This window comes from Tupaia chinensis, unplaced genomic scaffold (assembly GCF_000334495.1).
Source record: "Tupaia chinensis unplaced genomic scaffold, TupChi_1.0 Scaffold145685_1, whole genome shotgun sequence".
Classification (NCBI taxonomy): domain Eukaryota; kingdom Metazoa; phylum Chordata; class Mammalia; order Scandentia; family Tupaiidae; genus Tupaia; species Tupaia belangeri.
In genome coordinates, this window is record NW_006205542.1 from 5132384 (window position 1) to 5154322 (window position 21939).

Genomic DNA, 21939 nt, shown 5'->3' on the forward strand with positions numbered 1-21939 from the left:
GTTTTTTTCAAAACTTTTTGTGTTTTGTGTTTCCTTTTTTTTTTTTTTTTTTTTTTTTAGCTAAATCACTAACTCTGTTGTATCAGACTTGACCAGCTATACACCTGTATTAAAACAAGGTTATTAGAAGAAAGTATCTATTACACTACAGTTTTGAAAGAAGTAAGGTTAAGAAGGAAAATCTTAGCATTCTCACTCAGGTCATTCATTCAAAGTAGCATATGGCAAACAGTCCGGGAAAACCAGAGCTGAGACACCTCGAGTTGCTGACAGGCTTGTCTCATTATTAACCCTTCTGTCTCCAAAACCAGAGAAGGACCACTTTTACCTTGAATTCTAACATGAAAAATGTCTCTAGAGATTTCATTTGCTTCATTCTACATCATAAAACAGTATGACTCTTTCAAGATATAGACTCGTAAAATATATATGTGTGTTTAACTGATTCTTGGGACAGTTTGGGGACTGTCTTATTAATCACATATGTGAAATTAATACTAACAGGGACTGAGAAAGGTCATTTCAGTCACAGGTAAAGTAGAAAAGGAGAAGGGAGAAAGGGGGAAAGAGAGAGAGACATTATTGGTTAATACACTTGAATATTGCCCTGATAAAAATCTTACCAATGTCATTATAAATGTTGACCCCCTTCTTGAGATCAATTTATCAGTTTAAAGATACCCTCTTTTGGGGGACCAGCAGTTAGCATAATGGCTATGTTGCTGGACTCCCACATAGTCGACCACAGTTCGTGTCCCAGACCCGGTGGCTTAAAACTCACGCCGGGCGCGTGTGCGTGCGTGCCCAAGATCCCGAGAGAACGGAGAAGGGATTGCAGCATGGCCATCCCCCAGGGGGGTGATTTCTCACTTTCTTTCTCTCTGTCTCTGTCTCTGTCTCTGTCTGGCAAGCGCACACACCCTATAGCGAAAACCTCTCAAAGAAAAAATAAGATACCCTCTTTTTGTAACACTGGCTTTCCAAAATGAGTTGGGAGATGTTTTTTCAAACCCTTTTTTTTTGGGGGGGGGGTGGCGGAATGTGTGAAGAATTAGTACCAATTCTTTAAATATTTGAATATAATGTTTAAATATAATTCGATAATAAAACAAAAAATCTCTTTTTGCATGCACACTGAAGGTGACCAAGGAGATATATAAAGGCATGGATGTAATTGTTGCATACTTGCATAGCTTATGTGCTGGGTAACCCTAATATCTCTTTGGGAAAGCTTATCATTTTACACAGAGGAGTGTGTGTGTGTGTGTGTGTGTGTGTGTGTGTGTTCATCTTTTTAAAGACATGACCCTCAGCTCTAAAGTTAGCTGACCCCCACATCTCAACCCATTAGAAAACATCTCAGTTCTTCCACCCCAGCCAGTTCACTGACAACACACATCCTTTCCTTTTAATTTATTTACTACTACATTACACATAAAATTGCATTTGTTCAGACTCAGTCTTTCTGGGTCCAAGCCAACCTTAATTAAAAAAAAAAAATAGACTTTTATTAAGATGAAAGAGCTTTCATGCACAATTGACTGACTCTTCTAGGACACTAATGGATATTTTGAAATCTTAATCTATTCAGAGTTCCTAAAAAGGAGTTCTGATAAGGGTGTGTAACTGGGCTATCAGGTGATTCAAAATCACCAGGATTTTAAAAAATTACTAATGGGTGGGATATAGGGAGATTATTGTTTGAAAAATATACTCAATCCCCGCACACACAACACATACAACAACCTCAGATTAGAAACCATTAAAGAGAACTCTGGGAGGGTATCATTTCACCCCGACAAAGAGTTCTCTTTATAGATGTATCCAAAATGAAGCAGGGAAGAGGGTGGCCAAATTTCCAGATGACTGAGGGTAAACAACTCACTGTGCCTTTTATAGGCATAGATACTTTCAGAAAGAGGAAGATAAAATTTCTTTCACAATTATCCAGATAATTAAATGTTTCAGTTTTGAAATGAAATTTCATTTCATAAAAACGTCCTTTACCATTGTTTACTTTAAGCTTTAGATTAGCTATTCATTGTTGCTGGTAGTTTATTTTTAAACAATGTGGTGAAAAACAACAGTATACAGAGTATTTCACACAACTTGATACCGTTTCTATCTTCAAATTTTGTTCTTTCATTATAGGCAAATGTACAAGTGACTATTATTTTATAGTAATCAGACTCATCTCTCCTCTTTCTTTCTTCTCTCTCTCTCTCTCTTTCTCATACGCACAGAGCCTGTAAAGTCAATTTATTTTAAAAGCTTTCCCTCTGGGAATGATTATTCAGACTAAAGCATTTCCTACGTAATCCACAGAGGAAGTAGTGCCATTAAGAACTATTAAAAATTGTGTTTTGTATACAGTCAACAAGGAACTGATTTTCAACACATATTGTTAATGTATTACTGTTCCGCTACATCCTTTCCCACAGTCTTAAGTGTGAACATTCTAAGGACTTCTGGTAAACCTACAACTGAAACTGAATTTCCCAACTCCAAGGATTAAAATTTTTCTTCAATATTTCTTCATTTTATTAAAAAAATTATGTTTCTGTTTTACATGTAACAGTTATGTAAGTTTATGGGACACACCATGGTTTTATAAAACATGTATACATTGTGTAATGATCAAATTAGTGGAATATATATATCTGCCACCTCTTTAACATTATTTTGTGTTGTGTGCTCTTCTGTGTTTTTTCTTTTTTTGAGAGGTTTTTTGTTTGTTTGTTTGTTTTTTTGCTATAGGGCGCGTGTGCTCACAAAGCAGACAGAGAGAGACAGAGAGATAGAAAGCAAGAAATCATCCCCCAAAGGGGATGGCCACGCCGCAATCCCTTCTCCATTCTCCTCTCGGGATCTTGGGCATGCACGCACATGCACCCAGCGTGAGTTTAAGCCACCGGGTCTGGGACTTGAACCTCGGTTGACTACATGGGAGTCCAGCGACATAGCCATTATGCTAACTGCTGGTCCCTGCTCTTCTGTTTTGATGGATAATTGAAATGTGACCTACTATCACTACTCAATGCTGTTATAGTACTCTAGAACTTGTTCCATTTACCTACATGCATGTTTATAGCTAAGTTAACCAAGTTTCTCCCCAACTCCATTCCTATCCCACTTTCATTTCCAGCTTCTGGTATCCACCATTTTACTCTACACTTTTATACGATCTAAACTTTAGCTTCCATTAATGATAGAGAACACATAGGGTATATATGTTTCGGTTCCTGGTTTATTTCTCTTAGTGTTATTTCTTCTAATTTCATCCATGTTGACTCAAATGACCATATTTTCTCCTTTTATGGCTAAATAATATCCTATTGCATATATGCATACCACAATTTTTAATCCATTCATTTGCCATTGGACACTTGGATTAATTCTGTATTTTAGGTACTGTGAGTATTGCTGTAATAAACATGGGAATGCACCTATCTCTTTGCCATAATGGTTTCTATTCTCTTGAGTATATTAGGATTACTAGTATACTCAATAATAATTTAACAATAATGTTAAATAATTACTAGGTAGTTCTAGATTTAGCTTTTTGAGAAGCTCCCACAGTCTTTTCCACAACAGCTGTACTAATTTACATTTCCACTCACAATATAACAGAGTTTCCCTTTCTCCACAACCAGCCCAGCACTTCTTATTCCTTGTTTCCTTGATTACAGCCATGCTAGTTGGGATGAGGTGATACCTCATTGTGGTTTTTATTTGCACTTTCCTGATGATTAATAATGTTGGGTATTTTGTAGATTAATGCTATCTGTGAGGAAAAGGCAAATGAATTAAATGTGAGCCTTGATATGTTATCTGTATACCCAGTTCTAGAATAAATTTTCCACTTTTTTCTAGAAAACATAATGATTATTTTAAAACAAAAAGTAAGTTATTTTATATACAAGTAATGAAAAAAAACACAGACATTTGTTTTAAAATGATGTTTACCTTAACAATGTTCAGAACAGGGCGGTTCATGGGGCAAGCTTCCAAATAAACATATCCTATTAACATCTATTCCTGGACTCTGAGATTAAAATATAAGCTCTCAGGGCCAGAAGATGGCATGGTAGTTAAGGCTCTGGACTCCCACATGGCCAACCATGGTCAAGTCCTAGACCTAGTGGCTAGCTTTCTCACTCTCCCTCTCGGTCTGTCTCTGGTGAGCACATGTGCCCTGTAGGAAACTTAAAAATAATAATAACAATAATTAAAATAAATAGTTAAAAATCTAAAATATATATAAGCTCTCAGGTTGCAGATAATTTTTGTTTGTTCCTTGCTGAATAACCAAGCACTATAGTATGTGTTCAATAAATAGAAATGACTAAATGAGTAAACAAACATATAAAAGGTTAAAGAAACGACAAAGGAAATTTTAGAGGATATAGAAATGTTTGCAGGCTCGACAGAGTGGCAGCTTACCCTATGTGGGGCAAAATGGAGCTCAAGCCCATGAGCAGATACACCAGCCCAGTAAACCCAGCTGTCTTACCCTACCTGATGCTGGTACTTTTGGCCATCGGCATGTTCTTCACCACCTGATTCTTCATTTCTGAGGTTACCTCCACCAAGTGCACTTGGGACATCTACAAAGAGCTCCTCATCTCCTTGGTGGCCTCACTCTTCATAAACTTTGGAGTCCTCTCCTGCTGCTCTGGGTTGGCATCTATGTATAAACTCCAAGGTACCAACCAGGTGGTTTCACTGAATCTCTGCTTTTGTAAATTAATTGTTGTTGTTGTTGTTGTTTGCTATTGCTGAAGTGCCCCAATTGCTGCTCACAATGAAGGCAGATGTGTGACAAAAAAAAAGGAAAACAAAAATGCTCCCAGGCTCTCTGGACAGAGTTAGGTCATCATTAGCTACACAGTAAAAGTTGTAGAAAAAAAAAAAATCTTAGACTGCGAATTAATTAAATTTGTTAAAATTTCAAAGGAAAGGGGCTGACCTCATATCAGAGTGGTTAAGAGAGCCAGATCCTACATGGCCAGCCATGGTTCAAGTACTGGCTTTCATGGCTTTTATGCCCCAAATCCTATCAGGGGAAGAAATAGAGGAGGGGGAATTGTGATGTGGCCATGCCCCATTAAGGGGGGAGGGTGTTTCTTTCTCCTCACCCCTCCAGCAAGCATGCATGCCCCCTGGCAAAAAAATTATTATAAATATTTTCAAAATAAAGTAATAGATTCAAGATAATAATAAAATAACTATGCAACACCTACTATAAACAAAGTTCTAAGAGCCGTGAAATGTTTTAACCCACTTAATTCTCACAGGAACCATAGAAAGTATGTATTATCATGTCCTATTTTACAGGCAAGAAAACTGAGAAACAGAGATATTAAGCAAGTTGACCAAGGTCACATCCTAGTTAGTAAGTAGTAGAACTAGAAATTGAACCAGCAAGTCTGGTTCTAAAAACTGTGTTTTTTCTTTTTTAAATTATTTTATTTAACTTTATTTATCCATTTATTCGTTTATTTTCATTTGACCAGAGAAGAACATAGTGAGAGAGAGCAAGAGAGAGAAAATGAGAGAAAGTGAGAAAGCAAGCTGCTAGGTCCGGGACTCAAACCACTGTTACCCTATTGGGAGTCCAGCTTCCTTAACCACCACATCACCTGCTGACCCAAAAAGCTGTGTTCTTAACCACTTAACTGTCTTTTACATTTAATAGTCACACTAGCCTGTTCTTAGCAATTACTGGGAGTTTAAACGTATAGACTTTGCTATCCCTTAATACACTTCTGACCCAAAAATGTACATTTAAGTCTCCACAGCTTTGGAGGCAGATAGGAAAAAAAATTTTATTGGAATTGAAGTCTTGTTGAATATCAAAAAAGAGAAAATTAGACTGAAAAGAAGATAATTTTTTTAATTTACTTTTAAGCAAAGGATATGAGCTATTAGGTATGCACTCTAAAATAAGCAATGCATGATGTTTTAGTTTACTGCTTAATAAAATTTATAATTACTGTTTAAAAATACATTTTGATCTATGATTTGATAAGCAATTGTAAAATATTTATGAGCTACAGATACACAACAAAAACTTCTCAAAGATGTAACCAACAAAGAGAGAAACAAAAAACAGTGGAAGGGAAATCATACATTAGCTAGTTATTTGGCATCAGAATGATGCTGTGGGCCCTGCCACAGTGATGCATGCTCCTAAGATGCTGTGCTTTGCAGTCTGGGATCGCATAGAAAGCCTGGGTTGGATTCCTGGTCAAACCGAGGCCAACCATGGTGGTATGCACATCTGTGATCACAGCAATCTGGAAGATGGAGGCAGGAGTATTGAGAGTTTAAGTCTGGCCTGAGTAAAATGGTGAGACCCTGTCTAAATAAGAACCAGGCGTAGTGGTGCATGTTTGTAGTACCAGCTGGGAGGCTGAGGTAGGAAAATGGAAACAAAGTGATAACCTGTCTTAAAAAACAAACAAACAAAAAATATATGTGTGTGTGTGTGTGTGTGTGTATGCCAAAGTAGATGCCAATTCGTTGTTCATTTAGTGGCTTTTTGGTTTCCAGTAGTGTCTAATTAAATAAAAATATATGAAAAACTTACATATAAATACATATATTTTTAAAATATATATGACATATATATATGTGTGTGTGTGCATTACAACTTGAAAATACTACATTTTCTATCAATCTAATTATGCTTCTATTTAGTTTTAAATAAAACAGTGCTGGAACCAGTAGTTAGCATAATGGCTATGTCGCTGAACTCCCATGTAGCTGACCATGGTTTGAGTCCCGGACCCGGTGGCTTAAACTCACACCAGGCACGTGTGCATGCATGCCCAAAATCCCGAGAGGAGAATGGAGGAGAACGGATTGCGGCGTGGCCATCCCCCCGGGGGGTGATTTATTGCTTTCTGTCTCTCTGTCTCTCTTTGTCTTTCTGGTGAGTGCACACTCCCTGTAGCAAAAACCTCTCCAATAAATAAATAAATAAAACAGTGCTAATACTTTGTAATATCTACAAATATTCATAATAAAATAATTATTTGTTCTGTCAATAAATAAAATAAATATTGTCACACATATACACAATTTATAAAATATTAAATTATTTTTTTCCAACTGTTTCAGAAAAAAGGCAAGACTGGGTTTTAAAAAGTTATACAATAATATTATTTTTCCATTGTGTGAGCAAAGTAAGCACTTTCATGCATATATTGGATGTTAAAATTTGCCCTTACCTATCTATGTACCTGAAAGTAGGTTACCAGTACTTGAGTTATTATAGGACCATATTCTATAGACACACATCACAAGTATCCTACTTTTCAATAGGGTCAGATAACATTATCCTGAGTATATTTCTGTTTTTTTTTTTTTTTCCTGTACTAGAGTCATGTTCCACTCTTGCTCAATATTCTAATTCTCAGTTGTATTGGATGGGCTTCAAACAATTTTTGGAAAGGGAATAACACTTACTTTTCAAGAAATAGAATTGGAGTCAGAAAGCCAGTGATAGGGCACAGAGCCCCACAGAATAATGCATTTTTCTCCACAAAACTGATAGGTTTGTATACAAACACACTATAGATAATTATAATTAACTCTGAAAAGGAGCTTTCTTAAAAGCACAATCACTAAGATTTCTGATTTTGAAGTCAAGCAAAGCTAATCTGAATTAGACTCCAATACTATTTACTTGTGTGAATTTAGCCAATTACTTAATCTCTCCTAATCTCCTTTATGTCTTCTATAAGGTTAGTAAAAGAACTTAAGACTATTCACGATAACCAAACACTAGAAATATGCTGAATACTTTCTACAATTGAATGAGTAAATAAACTGTGGTACAGTAACACAATGACATACTATATAACATTGAGAATACACAGTCTACTGCTACACAAAACGATGTAGATTAAATGTTAAAAAAAAAAAGTTTAGTGAAAGAAGCCAGATTGAAAAAGTATATTGTATGATTTTGTACATATCAAGTTCAAGAACAGACAAAACTAATCTATGGTGTTAGAAGTCAAGAGAGCAGTTATCCTTGGGAGGTAGTCAAACATGGTGAAACATTCAGAATGATACAAGTTTGAGAAGCTTAAATTTTAAATCCATTTCACAGCTGAGCAGGCCTTCATATGTTCAGTATTTGTATTTTTTACTTCCTTCACCTAAAAATAGTATATTAACTCACCTCCTGGGAGATGTGGAACAAATAATCAAGGACAGGAAAATGTTTTGGAATTATGAAATAGCTGAAAACTTTGTGCCTCAAAGCTTTCCTTTCAGTAACGTATCTTGAGGACTATAAGTTAAGTCAACCATATGGTGAAATGATGCAGAAAGTTGTTTCAAACCCTTTATGTTGGGGCTGGATGGTGGTGCAGTGGTAAAGTGCAACGCTTTCTGCTCTCCAAGGTCCACCCACATGGGAAAGTTTTGGGTTTTGAGTTTGCATCCAGAGACCTCCCTAATTATGACAGCTCAAAGGGTTACCTGAGACTGGGGATGGATCTCAGCACCAGGACCCTAGGCAGGAAGGGGGGTGGCGGGGGTGCTGTCTTGCTTACTCAAGAAGAAATAAACTTTTAAAAATAAAAAGCCTTGGTACCAGGAGATGGCATATCAGTTATGTAGTTAGACTCCTACATAGCCGACCAGAGTTCAAATCCTGAAACCAGCAGCTTGAAACTCATGCCAAGCACGTATTCGTACATGCCCAAGATCCCAGGAAGAGAATGGAAGAGAAGAGACTGTGGCATGGCCATCCCCCCTAGGGGGTGATTTTCCGCTTTCCCTTTCACTGTCTCTATCTCTTTCTGTCTCTCTGGCAAATGTACATGCTCTAAGAAAAAATTCAAATAAATAAGATAAAAAGCCTTGTATTAATTAATGTAATATAAAAATGAATGGGGCCAGTGCAATGGCATAGAGTTAATGCACTGCTCCCGAAAAGACAAATCCCACAAGATGACCACAGTTCAGATCCCTGGATCAGTTAGCCTAAAGCACGCTGACACATGCACAAGTGTCCAGAATCCGAAGGACTAGGGGACTAGAGGAAAGGGATCACAGTGTGACCAGGCCCTGTGGAGGATGCTCATCTTCCTACTTAATCTCTCCTAATCTCCTTTATGTCTTCTATAAGGTTAGTAAAAGAACTTAAGACTATTCACGATAACCAAACACTAGAAATATGCTGAATACTTTCTACAATTGAATGAGTAAATAAACTGTGGTACAGTAACACAATGACATACTATATAACATTGAGAATACACAGTCTACTGCTACACAAAACGATGTAGATTAAATGTTAAAAAAAAAAAGTTTAGTGAAAGAAGCCAGATTGAAAAAGTATATTGTATGATTTTGTACATATCAAGTTCAAGAACAGACAAAACTAATCTATGGTGTTAGAAGTCAAGAGAGCAGTTATCCTTGGGAGGTAGTCAAACATGGTGAAACATTCAGAATGATACAAGTTTGAGAAGCTTAAATTTTAAATCCATTTCACAGCTGAGCAGGCCTTCATATGTTCAGTATTTGTATTTTTTACTTCCTTCACCTAAAAATAGTATATTAACTCACCTCCTGGGAGATGTGGAACAAATAATCAAGGACAGGAAAATGTTTTGGAATTATGAAATAGCTGAAAACTTTGTGCCTCAAAGCTTTCCTTTCAGTAACGTATCTTGAGGACTATAAGTTAAGTCAACCATATGGTGAAATGATGCAGAAAGTTGTTTCAAACCCTTTATGTTGGGGCTGGATGGTGGTGCAGTGGTAAAGTGCAACGCTTTCTGCTCTCCAAGGTCCACCCACATGGGAAAGTTTTGGGTTTTGAGTTTGCATCCAGAGACCTCCCTAATTATGACAGCTCAAAGGGTTACCTGAGACTGGGGATGGATCTCAGCACCAGGACCCTAGGCAGGAAGGGGGGTGGCGGGGGGGCTGTCTTGCTTACTCAAGAAGAAATAAACTTTTAAAAATAAAAAGCCTTGGTACCAGGAGATGGCATATCAGTTATGTAGTTAGACTCCTACATAGCCGACCAGAGTTCAAATCCTGAAACCAGCAGCTTGAAACTCATGCCAAGCACGTATTCGTACATGCCCAAGATCCCAGGAAGAGAATGGAAGAGAAGAGACTGTGGCATGGCCATCCCCCCTAGGGGGTGATTTTCCGCTTTCCCTTTCACTGTCTCTATCTCTTTCTGTCTCTCTGGCAAATGTACATGCTCTAAGAAAAAATTCAAATAAATAAGATAAAAAGCCTTGTATTAATTAATGTAATATAAAAATGAATGGGGCCAGTGCAATGGCATAGAGTTAATGCACTGCTCCCGAAAAGACAAATCCCACAAGATGACCACAGTTCAGATCCCTGGATCAGTTAGCCTAAAGCACGCTGACACATGCACAAGTGTCCAGAATCCGAAGGACTAGGGGACTAGAGGAAAGGGATCACAGTGTGACCAGGCCCTGTGGAGGATGCTCATCTTCCTTCTCTCTCTCTCTTTCATGTATGCACAGACTACGTCATGAATAAAACAAACAAAAAACTGTTTTAACTCTCTCTCTCTCTCTCCTTTTCCTTTTGCCTTTCTCTCTAAGAAGGAAAAAAGAAATACTATGGAAGTATGTTCAATTATTTGATGAATTGGAAAGAAATTCACTGAAGCAGCACAAGTACTAGAAGACTGCTACATGAAGCTGGAGCCATTTAGCAAGTCTAGGTTCTGATCCTGGACCAACCTGAACAGGCCGGTGTAATAATGGGCCTGGAATTATAACTGGGAAGCTGAAGCAGAGGATCACAGTGGCAAAACCTTGTCCAAAAAAATGAAGCAAAATAAATGCTTTAAGTATTACTGCAGTACCTCATTGGAAAGTAGATATAGATATTCCTTCTTCACACTATGCTTATGTAAAGAAATATAGAAATATATAAACACAGAAATATATAAACATGCATATGTATTTTTATAAAAACACCTAAATACATACATATGTATGTGTGTATCTGAAATACACAAACTGTAATAACTACAATGGTTATCTTTAGTTATGTTTTCTAAATATTTTACATTGGAGTTTTGTTTTCATGATAGGAAAATGAGATCACTTAAAACCAGTTCTCATGGGAGGGGGGAGTCCAGTATTTTGCTGAGATGATGATGATGCATGCTTAGAATGACTTGTCTTTCTTGTTACCACTCAGCATTTTAATGAGTTTGCTTCAGTATAATATAATAAGTAAGGAAATGAGCGCATTTGAATTTTGTCTGATTTGAGTCTGGTGTTGGGTTTCATTAGCTGAATTCCCCTTAGTATTTGCTCATAGAAAAAAGTCTTCTCACGATTCTTCAAAAAGAACTAAGGTTGCTTTGCTTTCAATGCTCGTCTCAGTGTGTTTTGTGTTCCTATATCAGAATATCACAGACTAAGTCATTTATGCTGAGGAGAAATGTATTTAGATCATAGTTCTGGTGGCTTGAAGGTCCAAAGTATTGAACAAAGGTTCATTTGGCAAGGATCTTTGTGCTGCATCATCCCATGCTGAAAGGTAGGAGAGAGAGAGTAAGCAAGAGGAGACCAAATCTGACTTTGTAACAAACCCACTTTCTCAACAATTTATCCATTCTCAAGATCATGACATCAGTCCACTTATGATCCTTTACTAGCCTCTACCTCCCAACACTGTTGCATCAGGGATTAAGTTTCTAGCACCTGAACTTTGGGCATATATTCAAACCATAGTGCTGCTTGCTGTACATGGGTTTTTGTGCTCTTTCATCTTTATAAATGTTTTAACTATTTGTAGCATTACATCATTGCATTTACTTCTGTAGCATTCTTCCGTAGCATTTCCCCTCTGAGCCAGCAATTGTATTTGAGTTCTGCCTGAAAATTCTTTGTGGTGCCAGGAGGAAATACATTCTCCTTTAGGGTTTACCTGAACAAAGGTTCTGGCCATTATGTTGCTGAAGTGATGGAGGACAGAGAAACACTTTTTGTACTTCCTTAACAATAGCTGGAACATGACATCACTATTTGAATATGTTTTAGAGTAGAAAGAGCCCTGGGAAAAGGAAGACTTTGCTTTGACCCCCGACTAGCAAGATGATTATTAAAAGTGATTCAGTTCCTCTGAGCCTATTTCTGTAATTGTCAAGTCGTGATCATGGAAATTAATCTACATTCTCTATCACCACTCCATACCCTTCACCACCACTATCGCTACTGCCTCTGTTCACAGTACCAGAGATGTGGGGGAGTGAGGCCCTAAGAGTGGGGAAAAAGTATCAGAGGAAAGTGAAGGTAATGATGCTGTTGGGTTCATTCCAATCAATTTCCATTACTTAAAACTATTTTTGATTGTCTAAAATTATTTTTGTTACCTAAAATGTGTTGCTTATTATAAGCTTTGTTTCTAACATAAACATCTTTTTTACACAACATATTTTATTGCTTAGGTTTTTATGCATAATTCTAAACTGCTGAAAACATGGTTAAATATGTGAAAATAAGAGAACAGAAATGTTTCTTGTCAAAAATTACTGATTTAATTAGTTGTAGCCTAGCTAAAGGAAAACAAATGTTACAGTTCTAAGGCTACATTTTACTCGTTTATGCCAACAAACAGTGCTCTAATCTTTTGTGTCTATGTATGCTTAGAAATTCTGTCATCTGTAAAACAGGTGCATTTGAATGTAAATTGGCTGGCAGCATTTGTCAGAAAATAAATACGTATATTATGGAAGCAATGGACTTAAGCTACAGAGCAACACTATATACTTCCAGATGTTTTCAAACTATAAATAAGTAGATGAGAATGAGAGGACAGGCTCTGAGGAGGGAGCTGACAATGAGTGATGACAGGAGCATAGCTCATCTTAGTCCCCATTCAGACTGTAAACAGGAGGGCTAGCCCATGATTCAACCAGTTTCCTCAAGAAAACATGAATCTCTTGCTTGCTTTTATGAGAGTCAATCAAAATCTGATGTAGAACTTATGTAATAAGCAAATGTGGAACACTTACTCTGTGTAAGGCCCACTAAAGCAGTGGTTCCCAGCTGAGAAAAACTTTGCCCCCTCCAGATAATGTCTGGAGACATTTTTGGTTCTCACAACTGAGAACTGGACTGGCATTGTATGAGTAGAGGCCGGGAACGCTGGTAAATTTCCTACAGTGCACAGGACAGTAGCCCAAAATGTTGCTAGTGCTGAGGATGATAAACTCTGCACTAGAAAATTTAAAAATAATAATCAAACAAAAACTGTCCTGAAGATCAGAGTCTGGCAATAAGGGTGAGGCAGATACATAATAAAATGGACAAAACAAAAGAGCTATAAAAAAAAAAATAAAATACACAGAGGATAAGTTACTTATGTAATAAGCAAATGTGGAACACTTACTCTGTGTAAGGCCCACTAAAGCAGTGGTTCCCAGCTGAGAAAAACTTTGCCCCCTCCAGATAATGTCTGGAGACATTTTTGGTTCTCACAACTGAGAACTGGACTGGCATTGTATGAGTAGAGGCCGGGAACGCTGGTAAATTTCCTACAGTGCACAGGACAGTAGCCCAAAATGTTGCTAGTGCTGAGGATGATAAACTCTGCACTAGAAAATTTAAAAATAATAATCAAACAAAAACTGTCCTGAAGATCAGAGTCTGGCAATAAGGGTGAGGCAGATACATAATAAAATGGACAAAACAAAAGAGCTATAAAAAAAAAATAAAATACACAGAGGATAAGTTACTTACAGCTTCAGGGATCAGGGGAAAATTTTTTTTAAATAATAGTGTAGGGCCAGCCAAAGGCATAATGCCTAAGTCAGCTGGATCCCACACGGTCAATTGTGTGTTCAAGTCCTGAACACGGTGGCTTGAAAACAGGCCTGGCACATGTGCATGTATGCCCAAAACCCACAGAGGAGAATGGAGGAGAAAAGATCGAGGTGTGGCTAACCACACTGTGGAGGGAATTTTTTCACTTTTCCACTCCCTTTCTCTCTCTCTCTAAAGCACACACACCCTTATAGCAAAACCAAAAACAAAACAAAACAAAAAACTTTAAGTATTCATTTTAACATGTCTAAAATAACTAAATTTAAAGGTGTTAGTGATTTTTTTATAATTCTCCTTTATTATAAATAAAGATAAATTTACCACAAATATTTATTTAAAATACCTGCTCTATTTTTGCAACTATATTGAATCCCCTGGGAAGATAAGGCTGAGTAGAGTCACTACTCTCTGAACTCAGAAGAGGGTTTGGTCTCTAATCCCACACTAACACTATCGAGATTCATAGCTTCACTATGTCATGAATGTCAGTAACGTGCCAGGTGCTTTGCAAGGCACAGGACTAAACAGGCAGGGTCCTGCTCTTACAGAGCAGGCACACTGCCTTTTGGGGCAGACAGACACAAATCAAAACAACAAAAGCAAGATTTCAACATGTGATTTCTGTTACACAAAATATTGAACTATGGTCCAATAACCCTGGAAAAAAATCTTCACTACAAAACACCTAGAAATCCTAGCTAAAAAAACATAAATATTCTTTTAGAAATCTAGCTGAGCATGAAAGAAACTATAGGAAACCCCTAAGGGCCCAAACCAAAGAAGGAACAGAAAACCAGAGCAGTGAATGTACCCTGATGAATCGGGTTCCAAAGGTATGAAGGGGTGCATTAGTCTCAGAAACCAATAGATTTTAATGACCAATAGGGCTAAGGTATAATGCATGAGGCCGGTAGAGATTAGGAGCTGAAGACCTCTAGATAAAGTTAGAGAATTTGAATTTCAAAAAGAAAAGAAAAAAAAAAGTCATAAGAACAGAAAAAGAAGGAAGCATATTCATCTTGGCCTGACTCTATATAAAGAAAAAAATAGCCGAGGCCAAGAATTCATTTCCACAGACCAGGTTTTGTTAGGTTTTGTATTTGTTTTTGGTTTTGTTTTGAGGGATTTTTGCTATAAGTCATGTGTGATTGCCTGAGAGACAAAGAGAGACAGAGATAGAAAGCAAGAAATCACCCCTCAAGGGGAATGGCCATGTCGCAATCCCCTCTCCTCCGTTCTCCTCTTGGGATTCTGGATACACAGCACACACGCCTGGCATGAGTTTCAAGCTGCAGAGTCCAGGGCTCAAACTGTAGTCAACCACATGGGAGCCCAGTACTTTAACCACTACACCGCCTGCTGACCCCTCATTAGGTTTGTTAAAATACATACTACTATTTTATCTAAAAATTCTATAATCCCAGATGTTAAAATAAGAAATGGCAGATTAGTGATTCTTTTTAAAAATTATTTATTTTATTTATTACTATTATTATTTTTTAAGTTTCTATAAGGCATGAGTGCTCACTAGAGAGATACAGAGAAAGAGAGAAAGGAAAAGTGAGAAACCAAGCCGCCAGATCCAGGACTCAAACTGGTCGGCCATGTGGGAGTCCAATCCCTTAACTGCCACACCTCAACTTGCTGACCTCAAATTAGTAATTTTTACAGAATACCCAAAAGAAGAACATGTTAATGCACAGTCAGTACTTTGTGGCCAGCTGTGTCTTTTACAGTTAACATGAAGTACTGGACAGCATTACAAGGCTTCACATTTCATTGCTTCCCACCCTCCCACCCTTCTGCACTGTTCTTAGTCTCGCTGTCCTGGGATTATATCTTCCAAATAAAGTTTAATACAAAGTCTTTGTTTCACCTCTTGTTTGTTGTTTGTTTGTTTTTTTAAGATTTTGGCTACACATGCACTGGCCAGAGAGAGACAGAAAGCAAGATATAACCACCCATGGGGGCCACCCATGCCACAATCCCTTCTCTTTCATTCTCCTCTTGAGCACACATGCACAAATGCCTGAAGTGAGTTGAAGCTGCCAGGTCTGGGACTTGAACCATGATCTGCCATGTGGGAGTCCAGCACCTTAGCCACTACTCCACTTGCTGGCCCCTCAGCTTCTATTATACTTTCTCGGATACCTATGCTAAATTTGGCACTCCCATAAAGAAAATCTATTTGAAGAAGCAGCTTTCTAAACTGAGACCTGTAAAGTAAGTGGTTAGGGTGGCTGGGTCCACATGATTGACTATGTGGTTTGAGTCCCGAATCTGGCAGCTTGAAAACCATGCTGGGCATGTGTTGAATGTGTGCCTAAAATCCAGAGACGAGAATGGCAGAAAAGGGATTATATAGTGATCATCCCCCCAGGAAGTGCACTTGCTAGCTCTCTCTCTCTCTCTCTCTCTCTCTCTCTATCATATGCCTATAGCAAGAAAAAAAGAAAAAGAAAAAGAAAATTGAAAAAAGAATAAGAAGGTTAACTATAGAGGGGGAAAGCGTCCCTGGCAGAGGAAATAGCATGTCCGAGCATGTTGATGTGGAACAGAGCACAGAACCTTCAAGAAAAGGTTCCATCATTGCCTATAAAGAAGGCAATGATGGAGCACGAGAGAGACAATTTTGAGAAGCTACAGAAAACTGGCCCATAACTGTGTGTGTGTTTTTGTACATAAGTTGCCAAAGTTGAAAATGAGGCGATATAATAATTTCTGGATTTAAAAACATATTCAAAATATCTGCCAGCAGTGGGGTTGCATTCTCACATGGCAACAATCAGCTGACTTTGCCCCCCTTAAGATAAGACCTGCGGAGAATCCATCTAGCCAGCTCCATCTCTGCTGTCCTATACCTTCTGGATTACCTCTGTGATGCTCCCCCAGCTAGACCCCCAGCCCCCAGAGCCCAGTGCTAGCCAGGTAGAAAAAGACCTGCATCCTTCTCTTGCTCTTTTCTGTCCCTTCAACTTTTTTTCTCTCTCTCTAAAAAAAAAAAAAAAAAAAAAGCTTTTCTGTTCCCTTCCCTGTGCTTTTAATTTCTGTCTCTTACTCTCACCCAGGACAGAATCCATCTAGCCAGCTCCATCTCTACTGTCCTGTCCTGGTTTTCAATTTTTACCCTTTACTTCTTTGTTTTTCTTTCTTTTTCTCTGTGATGTTTTTTTTTTTCTCCTTCTTTCATTCTAGTTCTTTCCTTCTTTTTCTTCCTATTTCTTCACTTTTTCTTCTCATCTCAGCTTTCATTTTCTTCATTTTTCTTCACTTTTTCTTCCTATTGCCATTTCCTATTCTCTTTTTCATTTTCCTTACTCTCCTATTTTACTTCTCAGTCCTTATCTACTGCCTATAGAAGACTAGGTGCATAGTAACTAAGTATATGAATATTGCGAGTTTTAGTGAATTCTTTGCCCTTCAGAACACTGATTGTGAAAAGCGGGAAACTCTCCTTCATAAATCCAATTTCAGCACTCCTCCTATGATCCATACACTGGAGAATGCAGTAGAAGATAGAAAATAGTACTGAATTATTTCACAGTAAGAAAAACAAAGGGGCTCACACTTACAGAATTCTTCTCCAGCAAAGTAGCCAAAAGTGAATACATCTTCAATGAGTAAAAATCAGAGAAGAGCCTCAAGGATGAGAGAATCAATAATACATTACCTGCAAGAAAGCACTGTAACTCATCTCCAATAGGGAAAAACTAGAGGATATTACTGAAATGTCAGAAAAATAATTTAGAACAATTATGGTAACAAAATTCTTTTTTTTCTTTTTGAGAGGTTTTTGCTATAGGACGCGTGCGCTCACCAGACAGAGAGACAGAAAGCGAGAAATCACCCCCTGGGGGGGCATGGCCACACCGCAATCACTTCTCCATTCTCCCCTTGGGACCTTGGGCACGCACAAACATGTGCCCGGTGTGAGTTTTAAGCCACCGGGTCCAGGACTCGAACCGTGGTCGACTACATGGGAGTCCAGTGATATAGCCATTATGCTAACTGTTGGTCCCATCATTTCTTTTGAGAGGTTTTTGCTATAGGGCTCATGCACTTTCCAGAAAGACAGAGAGAGACAGAGAGACAGAAAGTGAGAAATCACCCCCCAGGAGGGATGGCCACACCACAATCCCTTCTCATCCATTCTACTCTCGGGATCTTAGGCCGCAAATGTACCGAGTGTGAGTTTAAGCCACTAGATCTGGGATTCGAAACACAGTTGACTACGTGGGAGTCCACTTATATAGCTATTACGCCAACTGTTGGTCCCTATGGTAACAAAATTCTATGAGATGCAAGAGAAAAGAGACATCAGCTCCAAGAGATGAGGAAGTCCTTTCATGATATGAAAGAAGAACCAAATGTAACTTAGATATGAAGAATCAAATGTAGCTTAGATATGAAGAACCAAACGTAACTTAGATATGAAGAACCAAACGTAACTTAGATATGAAGCCTATAATATAGGAAATCAAAACCTCCCTTGAAAGTATTAAAAGCAGGTTAGACCATGCAGAAGACAGAATCTCAGAAGTAGAGGACAAAATCAATGACCTAGAAAAACATTACCAAAAACACCGAGAAAACAAACAAAAAAGCTGAGGATACCATATGAGAAATACTAGATACTGAAACATTCAATAACCTGAATAATTGGTATCCCAGAAGGCAAAGAAACTGATAAGGGCATTGATAATCTATTCCACAAAATCCTGGAAGAAAACTTTCCAAGTCTAGAGAGGCACTCAAACATCCAGACCCAAGAAATACAAAAACCCCAAGTAGAATCAATCCAAGAAGATCCTCTCCATGGCACATCATAGCTAGATTGGCCAAAACCACAAAGACAAGATACTAAAATTGGCAAGAGAGAAATATCAAATCACTTACAAAGGCTATCCCATCAGGCTAACACTGGACCTCTCATCAAATACAATGCAAGCAAGGAAAGAATGGAGAAATATATTCAAAGTGATAAATGAAAAACTATTTCAACCAAGAATACTATACCCGGCAAGATTATCTTTTATATAGGAAAAGAAGATAAAAATATTCTCGGGTAAACAAAACCTGAAAGAATTTACCAACTCCAGACCAGCTCTTCAAGAAATTCTGAAAGGTACTATACCAAGAAAACTAAAGACTGACAGACAGCAATAAGAGAACAAAAACAACCGAGTATATGACCAACATAATGGTAGGGACAAGTCTGGAAATAATGATCAGAACGCTGTTAATGGATTAAATTCTCTGATCAAGAGACACAGACTGGCTGAATGGATTAAAAATCAGAAACCTGGGACCAGCAGTTAGTGTAATGGCTATGTCGCTGGACTCCCATGTAGTCGACTGTAGTTTGAGTCTCGGACACTATGGCTTAAATTCACACCAGGCACATGTGCATGTGTGCCCAAGATCCTGAGAGGAAAATGGAGGAGAAGGGATTGCAGTGTGGCCATCCCCCCCGAGGGGTGATTTCTCACTTTCTGTCTTTCTGTCTCTGTCTGTCTTTTTGGTGAGCACCTGCACCCTATAGCAAAAACTTCTTAAAAAAAAAAAAATCAGAAACGCTCCATGTGCTGCCCACAAGAGACCCATCTCATGGATAAAGACATACATAAACTGAAAGTGAAGGACTGGAAAAAGGTATCCCATGCAAATGAAAACCAAAACAGAATGGGAGTCACTATACTTATTTTGGACAAAATAGGCTTTAAGACAAACATGGTAAGAAGAGACAAAGAAGGGCATTATATAGTAGTAAAAGGACTAATTCACCAAGAAGATAAAACGCTTCTAAATATCTATGCACCAACTCAGGAGCACCTAAATATGTTAAGAAAAGACTGCTAGGTCTAAAAGGAGAGATAGACTGTAACACAAAAATTGTTGGAGATCTCAGCACCCCATTATCTCCTTTAGATAGGTCATCAAGACAAAAAATAAGCAAAGAGATTCTGGACCTAAATGATGCCATAAATCAGATGGACTTGTATACATCTATAGAACTTTCCATCAAAAAACCCACAAAATACACATTTTTCTCATCCCCACATGGTACTTTCTTGAAGACTGACCATATGACATTACACAAAACCAGTCTTTACAGATTCAAAGGTATAGAAACTATATCCAGCATCTTCTCTGACCATGATGGAATTAAACTTGATATTAATCTCAGGAAAAACCCTCAAAAATACACAAATACATGGGAACTAAATAACCAACTTCTGAATAACTTCATGACTACCAAAGAGATTGAAACTGATGTAAAAAGACTCATGGAAACAAATGATAATGAGTATACAAGGGTTCATAATTTATGGACATAATTTATGTGACACTGTAAAAGCTGTCATAAGAGGGAAGTTCATAGCAATTAGTGCACACAAGAAAAAGATGGAAAGGTGGCAAAAGAGCAACCTAACATCATGCCTCAGGGAACTGGACAAACAACAACAGAAAAGTAAAAAAAAAAAACGCCAAGAGAAAAGAAATAATAAATATTCTAGCAGAAATAAATAAAATAGAAAATAAGCAAATTATACAGAAAATAAATGAGAGCAAAAGCTGGTTCTTTGAAAAGATAAACAAGATTGACACACCATTAGCTAGACTAATTAAGAAGAAGAAAGAAAGGAACCAGATATATCAAATTCGCAATGAATCAGGCAACATTACAACAGACATAATAAAAATACAAAACGTTACAGAGGATACTATGAGCGACTATATGCCAATAAAGAAGAAAATCTGGATGAGATGGACAAATTCCTGGACACATATAATCTACCAATATTAACACATAGAAAGCCTGAATAGACCTATAACAAGGAAGGAGATTGAATCAGTAATAAATAACCTCCCAACAAAGAAAAGTCCTGATGGCTTTACTGCTGAATTTTACAAAACTTTTAAAGAAGTAACCCCCATTCTACTCACACTGTTTCTAGAGATCCAAAAGGAAGAAACCCTTCCAAATTCATTCTATGAATCCTCCATTACCCTCATTCCCAAAATGGAAAAGGATATGACAAAAAAGGATAACTACAGACCTATATCTCTGATGAATACAGATGTAAAAGTTCTCAACAAGATACTTCCTAACTGTATTCAAGAGCATATAAAAAGGTTATTCATCATGATCAGGTAGACTTTATTCCAGGCATGCAAGGGTGGTTCAACATGAACAAAACCATAAATGTAATACACCGTATTAACAGGAAGAAAGATAAAAAAAAAAAAACCACATGATCATTTCTATTGATGCAGAAAAAGCATTTGACAAAATACAACATTCCTTTATGATTAAGACTCTTGGGAAAATTGGCATAGAAGGATTGTTTCTCAGCATAATAAAAGCCATCTATGAAAAACCTATAGCTAATATTATACCAAATGGGGAAAAGCTTTTCCACTAAAAACTGGTACAAGACAAGGCTGCTCACTTTCTCCCCTCTTATTCAACATAGTACTGGAAGTCTTAGCCAATGTGATCAGACAAGAGAAGGAAATAAAAGGTATTCCAATAGTGAAAGAAGAACTGACATTATATCTGTAGATGACATGATTGCATACGTAGAAGACCCAATGGTATCCATAAGAAAACTTTTCAAAGTAATAAATGCATACAATAAAGTGGCAGTATACAAAATTAACTTACAAAAATCTATAGCATTTCTATATACAAACAACAAGCTGAAGAAAGTAATCCCATTTACCACAGCCACAAGAAATATAAGAAACCTAGGAATAAAACTAACCAAGGAAGTTGAAGACCTCTATAAGGAAAACTATGATAACCTTAAAAGGCGCCGGGAGCGGCCCAGCCCCCGCTCCGGTGGGGGCTCCCGCGGCCCCCTGCACAGCCGGGCACGGGGAAAGGCCCGGCCCCGCTCAGGTGGGGGCCCCGCGGCCCGGGGCTCACGCCCCCTGCACAGCCGCCCCTGCCCAGCATCCCTGGCCTCTCCCACGCTGGATGGCCCGGAGGAGGCCGTAAAGAAGGTTGAAGAGCTTGCAACTTGAGAAGATGAAGGTTACCAGCCCTGCATTACCTCAGGGGCAAACAAGAACTCAT

The 21939-nt window shown here is 38.0% G+C and overlaps 1 protein-coding gene and 1 pseudogene across 1 annotated transcript in view; one reads left to right on the forward strand and one right to left on the reverse strand.

Moving 5' to 3' along the window:
* The window catches only part of FILIP1 (filamin A interacting protein 1), a 287383-nt gene that overhangs the window by 213207 nt on the left and 52237 nt on the right, over positions 1–21939 (reverse strand). The gene's annotated exons all lie outside the window — the stretch shown is intronic.
* On the forward strand, positions 4459–4697 carry LOC102497275 (transmembrane protein 258 pseudogene; annotated as a pseudogene).